General features: G+C 41.0%; 1 pseudogene; it reads left to right on the top strand.

The window, feature by feature from the left end:
- The first annotated feature begins 5,807 nt into the window (after nucleotides 1–5,807).
- LOC103732284 lies at nucleotides 5,808–6,471 on the top strand (annotated as a pseudogene).
- Nucleotides 6,472–8,058: the final 1,587 nt, after the last annotated feature.

Raw genomic sequence — 8,058 nt, 5'->3', positions numbered from 1 at the left:
TATAAAAAGAACTTATTAATCAGCTTACTTTAACAACAGCTGAATTGCACCTGAGAGCTGAGAACCCAGCAGTTGCTGGGTCCTTGAGACTGGGTGGTGTCTGAGCAGCTGGAGAAGTCCCACAGTGGCTGCCTCACACTGGAGAAGCTGAGAACCAGGTACTTGTTCACTCCACAGGGCTGGATGCCTTGGCATTTCCAATCTAGAACTGAAAACCTGGAAAGTTCCTGAAGAGCCACTGGTCCTTAGTAACAGAAGCCTGGAAATTCTGATTCTGATTTCAGCTACGGAATCAGCAGCAGCAGCAGCAGCAGCGACAGGATAAATTAACTCCAGGGCAGAGGGGAGGGCGAATAGACAAAAGGTGAATAACCTTCCTTCTGCCATGCCCTTTTTAAAATGTGGGTTGCTACTGGAAGATGCTGCCCACATCTGGGATGGGTCTTCATACATAAATCAAGGCAATTAAGAAAATTTCTCAAGTAAGGCCTCCAACTCAGGTGATTCTAATTTGTGGCAAGTTGACCTTAAAGCCAACCATCACAATACCTGTTAGGATTCACTGAGTGATGGGTGCAATGCAGACCATTCTTACATTCCTTTTAGGTACTCTAAGGTATTGATAAGAAATTAGCACAAAAGAAAGGACTGAACTATGTTCACAGTGTGGGGATGGAACACGTGGAATACTGCAATCCCTTACTATGCCACTTTAGTTGGATATTTGTGTAGTCAGAGCATTTGTACAATACTGAATGGCATAGGTGTTGGACCTGTATGCACTATATACCTCCCATTGTCAAGATGACCTGCAGACACGTGTGACTGTCCATGTAGACGTGCTGGATTTGCTTCCATCCTCACAGGAAGTCATTACTAACTCCTTGGTATTATAAAGCTGCTTGAATAATGAAAGACACAGGTTTTTCAGAGCTTAATGTTTCAGTTGACTAATTCTTTTTAGTTGAATTAATAGTCCAGATATTTAAATAAATGTAATTTTCCCTCTAGTAAATTATCGAATCTGAACATGTCTTTTTAAAAATGGAAGAAATGGCCTTTGCTATTACAAAAATACATCAATTGTATCTTGATAATTTTGAGCTAAAGAATTGTGTTCTTTTTTATTTTAGTTTTTTCTTTAGTAAAACTTTTAAATAGGCAGGCTGAATAAATTTAAGGCTATCTGAAGAGGGGAAATTATTAAGTAATCATGTATTTAATAGAAATTCACTTGGGGAGGCAGAGTACCACTATATATATATATATATATGTGTGTGTGTGTGTGTGTGTGTGTGTGTGTGTGTATTTTGTGTCCAAGTTTTACTTTGAAAGTTTATGGGGAATTGAAAATGATTGCCCTTTATATATGTATCCAACTGAGAGTTTTATGATTTTCAGTTTGAAAGAATAAGATAATGCTAATGAGGTAAAAAATATGGTGGCTAGGTTAATTACCTATAAAACATCTTTCATGGGCATATAAATTTAAACTTATAAAAAACAATTACAAAGAATTTAAAAACTGAATTTGTAAATAAGTCTTCAAATTTTTTGGTTTTTGGGGTAGAGTCTTGCTTGCAGACCTAATCGGCCTGCTGTCCATCATGTAGTCAGGGCTGGCCTTGAACTCATGGCCATCTTTATGCTTCAGTCTACTGTGTGCTGAGATTAAAGGTGTGTGCCACAGTGCCCGGGTATTGGTAAGACCTAAAATGTGAAAATTAAAACATCGAAGATACTAGAAAAGGAAATTAATAATCTAATGCAGGTAATTGCTTTTCCAGACATATTATTGAAACAGTTCTTTTAGGTTCTCTAATACAAGATAACCATGTATAGCTTATAAACCCTCACAGCTTCAGCAGCTGTATTTAAGATGTTATACAATACTGTAACTTTCAGGGTATCAGTCAGGGATATGAAATCACCATATATTTCAGCTGTATAAAGTGTTTTCTAATGTATCTGTATTCAAAAACTAATCAAAATATCATCTTTTTATTATTCAAAGGAAATTGCAAATACCACATGCCTCTTCTGACCTACTCAGCATATATAATGTACATTGAATTATAAAATGCTTTTAATAGCAAGACAGTCCAAACTCATGGAGCCAGGCTTTATGGTATACACTTGTAATATCAGAACTCAGGATTGAGGCAGGAGAATTTCAAGCTCAAGGGCAGCCTAGGCTACACAGTGAATTCATAGCCAATCTAAGCTACACAGACAGATCTTGTCTCAAAAAATAAAACAACATGGGGCTGGAGAGATGGCTCAGCAGTTAAGAGCACTGACTGCTCTTGCAGAGGACCTAAGTTCAATTCTCAGCACCCACATGGCGGCTACAAACCATCCTTAACTCCAGTTCCAGGGGAATCAGAAACCCTCTTCTGACCTCCGTGGCATTACAAGACATGGGTACACTCACATACATGCAGGCAATACACTCATATACATAAAATAAAAATAATAAATATTTTAAAAACAACAATGAACAAACCAAAGAATCAAATATCACATTGTTATTAGAGGAAAATAAAGTCATTGGATCTAGATAAAAAATAGCTATATGTGCAACTTAAACTCTTGGATGAACTTCAGTATTTTACAAAGCGAAGGCTCAGAAAATAAAGACCTTCTTTGGTGACTGCAGTAGTTTCTTTTCTTTTACTGACAAAAGCAAGTTAGGAGAAAAAGTTTATTTTAGCTCACAGTTCCAAGTTATAGTCCACCATTGGGAAGTTAAGCAAGAACTTGAAGTAACTGGTCACATCATATCCTGTCAAGATCAGAGAGGATGAATGCATGCATACTGGTACTCAGCCTGACTCATACAGTTTAGGGCCCAGCCCATGAAAAGGTGCTACCCACATTCAGGGTGAGTCTTCCCATCTCAACCCAATTAAAAAAGCCCCTGACAAGCATGCCCACAGGCCAGCCTAATATAGACAATCCCTCATTGAGAACCCCTTCCTAGGTGACACTAGGTTGTGTCAGTTTAATAATTAAAACTAACCATCACAACTCTACCACTTGTCAACTTGATGCACAAATCCACCACTTTATTTTGAGGGGTTTTGTTTGTTTTTTGAGACAGGGTCTCCTTGTAGCCCCAACTGGCCTAGAACGTGCTATGTAGACCAGCCTGACCTGGATCTCAGAGATCTGCCTGCCTTTGCCTCCCTGGTGCTGAAATTAAACAGTGTGTACCATCATGCCTAGTTTCAAAAACCTCATCTAAGCCATAACTTTCTATCTCTTGTCCCGCAAATCTCATATTTTCTCATAATGTAAAATGCCATTCAACTTTAAGTCTTCGTAGCCTTTAAAAAAATGCCAACACTTTAAAAGTCCAAAGTCTCTTAACTGTTAGTGCCTAAAAAAAAAAAAGTTATAGACTTCCAACATATAATAGTACAGAACAAACTTTCTGTATACTCCGTTTCAAAATGGAAGAATTGGGGCACAGCAAGCAGTGATCAGACTAAAGCCATGAAGGAAAATAGCAAGTCTCACCTCACCGTGTCTGGCATCTGGAGCTCATGATGTAGCTGACTGAGTTTCAGAGGGCTTTGGTAGACACATCTCTCCAGCTCTGCCACCTTAGCACACAGAGTCTTCCTTAGTCCAGCTGTACTCCGTACTTGAAGCTCTCCTTGGTAGCTGTCCCACAGCTGCTTGGGTTGTGGAGTCTCCACTACTGGTTAGGCTTCACCTTCACAGCTTCCTGCAGTGTTCTCTCAGGGCTGTTTTGCTGGGACTCCAACCCTGTTACACATTGCCTGGCCTTAGCTGCTTTCCATGACCCCGTCAATTCTTCATCTTATGACACTGCAGCTTCTGCTGCCAGTTAAAGCTGTAGCCTGGTCCCCTTGGACCACAGTTGTATCAGCTTCTGTGTGCTGACCTTAGGGAAACACTCTCCTAGGCAGCTGTTTTTGAGGAACAGAGAACACCTTCAGATTAGGCTTTGTCCTTTAAGTGAATTCAGATCTCTGTAAGATGGAGCCTCCGAAGGGCAGGGTTTTACCTTCAGTACATCCTTCTCGTTCAGTGAGCAGCAGGAGGTTTCACTTCCACAGTGCTAATCTCTTAAATCTCAGTCATTCTGAAATTTTGCTGCCAAACAAATTAGTCTATAATCTCTCAATCTAATTTAACTCTGATTCTCAGGACATCAGCATAATATGGCCATATTCTTGGCTAAAATATCATATGAATGACCCCAGACAAGTTTCTGATAGAGTCCTTGTTCTCCTCTAAAGCCTCCACATTTCTCTCAGTATTCTGTCTTCTAAGCTCCTGCTAGAACAGCCCATTAAGCTCTGCTTCCAGAAGTCAATGGCTTTTCTAGACCAAATTACAAAACACTTTCACATTCCTCCCACAAAACTATTTCAGAAGCTTAAAAGCCACACGAGGGGCTGGAGAGATGGCTCAGCGGTTAAGAACACTGGCTGTTCTTGCAGGAGACCTGGGTTCGAATCCCAGCACCCATATGGCAGCTAACAACTGTCCATAACTCCAGTTCCAGGGGATCCGACAGCCTCTTCTGTCCTCTGTGGGCATTGCATGACACGGGTGCACTTGCATACATGCAGGCAATACACTCATACACATAAAATAAAAATAATAAATAAAATATTTTTTAAAAAAAGAAATGAGAAAGGGGTGCTGGGGGCAGGGCCTAAAATAAAGCCACACGAGGTTTATCACAGCAATGGCCTCACTCAGTACCAATTTGTGTCTTAGTTTCCTTTCTGTTGCTGTGATACAATGCCCTGACAAAGGCAACTTGGAGAGTTTATTTTAGCTCACAATTCCAGGTTGCAGTCCACCACTGTGGGAAGTCGAGGTGGCAGGAACCTGAAGCAACTAGTTACATCACGTCCAGAGTCAAGAGCACAGAGAGATGAAGGCATACTTGCTAGTGCTCAGCTCACTTTTCTGACTCTTACACAGCTTAGGGCTGAGCCCACCACATGGTGCTACCACGTTCAGGGTGGATCTTTTCATCTCATTTAACCCAATTAAGGAAACCCTTCACAGGCATACCCACAGGTCAATCTAATCTAGTCAGTTCCTTTTGCGATTCCTTTTCTAGGTGACTCTAGAGTGTGTCAAGATGACAATTAAAATTAATCATCACAGTGACATAGTTTGTGATGATGGCAGAAAGCAAATGCTCTGCTTCCAAACTTTCTCTAGCAGGAAGCCTTCTGGGATCAATCGATCTTTCTTTGCTATAAGAGTTTTCTCCAAAGCCCATCTCTGATATGACTCTAGAGAGTCCCCTTGTCTCCTTACCTCTCTCCTTCTCCCTTTCCCTCCCCTTCTCTCTATGTTAAGTATGGCTAACTTCTAACAGGAGAAATAGAAAAGGGGCTTCTACCTGAAAATATGGAAGGCCTTTGATGATCTAAATGCTGCCTGTGTATTCTAGAAATTCTGCCAATTTATCAACCCAGTCGATTGAGAGGCTACTCTAGGATACCTATATTTACTTCTAATAATTTGTGTCAGAGAAGATAGACTTCATACTCTTTTTTTAAAAAAAAAGAATTTGGGGGCTGGAGAGATAGCTCAGTGGTTAAAAGCTGGATGCTTTTGCAGAGGATCAGGGTTCGAATCCCAGAACCCCCATGGCAGCTAACAACACCCTCTTCTGACCTCTGCAGGCATTGCATGATACAGGTGCACTGACATACATGCAGGAAATACACTCATATACATAAAATAAAAAGATTGTGAGTCAGATTTTCGAGGAGTCGGTATGGCCATCTACCTGTGGTTGCTCCCAGGGCTTCAGAGGCGATGGCGCCGGTGTGTGGTGGACTCCATCACTCCCGGGGTCGCTACTACTTTGCACAATTGAGAATAGCAAAGAGAAGCAAGATGTCTGTAGATCCTATGAGGCCCAATTCTTGGGCTTCGCACCACAAACTTGCTTACTGAGGCTCTACATTGCATTTCAAGACTACCTGTTTGAAGTGATGCAGGCTGTTGAACAGGCTATTCTAAAGAAGCTGGAGGACATTTCAGACTGTGAGATTACCCCGTCTAGATTCTTAAATGTACAGAGAGGTTTCTTGGATTCATGAACGAACATTTTGATAAGCTTTTGGCAAAGTGGAGCAGCTCTTTCTGCAGTTAATTTTGGGTCAGGCGATCCATCCTTTTAGTGAAGAAGAATCTGCTTCTCAAAAAGGAGATTGAAGAGTTACAGGAGAAGTATAAGACTGAAGTGTGTACTAAGCACGCTCTTCTTGCAGAATTAGAAGAGCAAAAAATTGTTCAAGCCAAACTCAAAGAGACCTTGACTTTGGTGAGCTTGAAAATGCTGGCAGAGATCATGGAACTAGTGATTTTACGGAGAGGTTGGTGTCCCTGCTCCAGAACTCCAGAAAATTCCAGAGCATTAGAGACAATGTGGGAAAGGAAAGCAAAAGACTAGAAACATCTTAATTTCTCAGTAATAGAAAGAAAGAATATTTTTAAAAAGTAGGCTTTTGTTTCCTCTTATATTTTCCAACTTTTTAAGGTCCACTTTTCTGAAGTATTTACATACTACCTTGACATAGTCTTGGAAGCGTCTGTTTATTACAGACCTCCAATAAGTGGAAAGGGTTCTTCATTCAGCAGCAGGTTATTTGGGGCTAAACAAGTGAAGCTATAAGTCAAAGATGCTTGTAAGTGTATACCTTGGTCATGAGCCTCTGTGATCTCCGTCCTTTTGAATGAGACCAACTTTCATAAATACATTTTCATCAAGACATACAAGGAAGGCCAGGTTTTAATTCACATTTTCTTTATTCCTTAGAAAACTGACCTGGAACATAGCTGCACAGGTAGATCAACTCCCAGCCACAGGCTGTAGCTTGCTGTCTTTTGTCCCTAGCCCCAGCTCTGCCACACACCCCAGTCGTTCTATCCAAGCGCCAGACCCACGCTGTAAGTAGCTATTCCTTGCCCTCTTCTCAGGATCAAGGTGCAAATGTATTGCAGTTTGGTCCATTATTGAGAGCACAGACCCCTGGGGTCATCCTCATGTCCTATAGATATAGATACTTCACCTGGTGGCCAGGGATACTGCCTGATGTTGGACATAGCAGGGGACTTTTATAGATCTTTTTGCCTGGTCCAGCATACTTTCACAGAGTACTCTTCTGTTCTAAGAAAATTACTTCTTTAGATGGTAGGGGGATAGTAGGGGATGGTAGGATGGCAGGGATGGTGGGGATGGTGGAGTAACACTTTGCACTCATTCGTTCATTCAATTCCTGGTTCTCTGAGTGTGTTCTGTGAGTTGTTGATGTAACTACAAAGAAGACAAATACATTCCTTTCCAATGTACCTTTTGATTGTTTGTTTATGAGACAGATAGCCTTATGTAGCTTTGGCTGACCTGGAACTTGCTATGTAGACCAGGATAACCTTGAACTCAAAGTGATCCACCTACTTTCTCCTGAGTGCTTGGGATTAAAGGTGTGTACTACCATGCCCAGCCCCTATGTAGCTTTCTATGCAAATCAGACATTAAATATACCAATACTTTGATTACAATTTTTACAATTTCTTTTTAAAAAATTAAAAAAACATTTTTTAAAATTTTTTATTTTATGTGCAGGAGTGTATTTCCTGTGTGTGTGTGTGAGTGCACCCATGTCATGCAATGCCCTGGGAAGTCAGAAGAAGGTATCGGATCCCCTGGAACTGGAGGCTCAGATAGTTGTTAGGTGCCATGTGGGTGCTGGGAATTGAACCCAGGTCCTTTGCAAGACAGCCAATGCTCTTAAATACTGAGCCATCTCTCCAGCCTGATAACAATTTATTTTTTAAAGCACAGTGAAGAGGAATAGATGTAATCAAGATAGTATTCAATAGGGGGTCCTGACTTGGTTTATGGGGCAATTAGGGAAGGCATTCTTGAGGAAGTGGTATTCAAGCTAAGCCATGGATGCTAAGAGATGTTTAAGAGAGCTTGGGTAGTGGGAAATTTTCACATAGGAGGAGCAGCATGAGCAAAGGCTCTTGGGATAAATTATGGCAGAA

This window comes from Nannospalax galili, unplaced genomic scaffold (genome assembly GCF_000622305.1).
Source record: "Nannospalax galili isolate Female #2095 unplaced genomic scaffold, S.galili_v1.0 scaffold1175, whole genome shotgun sequence".
NCBI classification, from domain to species: Eukaryota; Metazoa; Chordata; class Mammalia; order Rodentia; family Spalacidae; genus Nannospalax; species Nannospalax galili.
The sequence above is the reverse complement of the archived record's forward strand: the minus strand, read 5'-3'. Positions and strand labels throughout refer to the sequence as shown.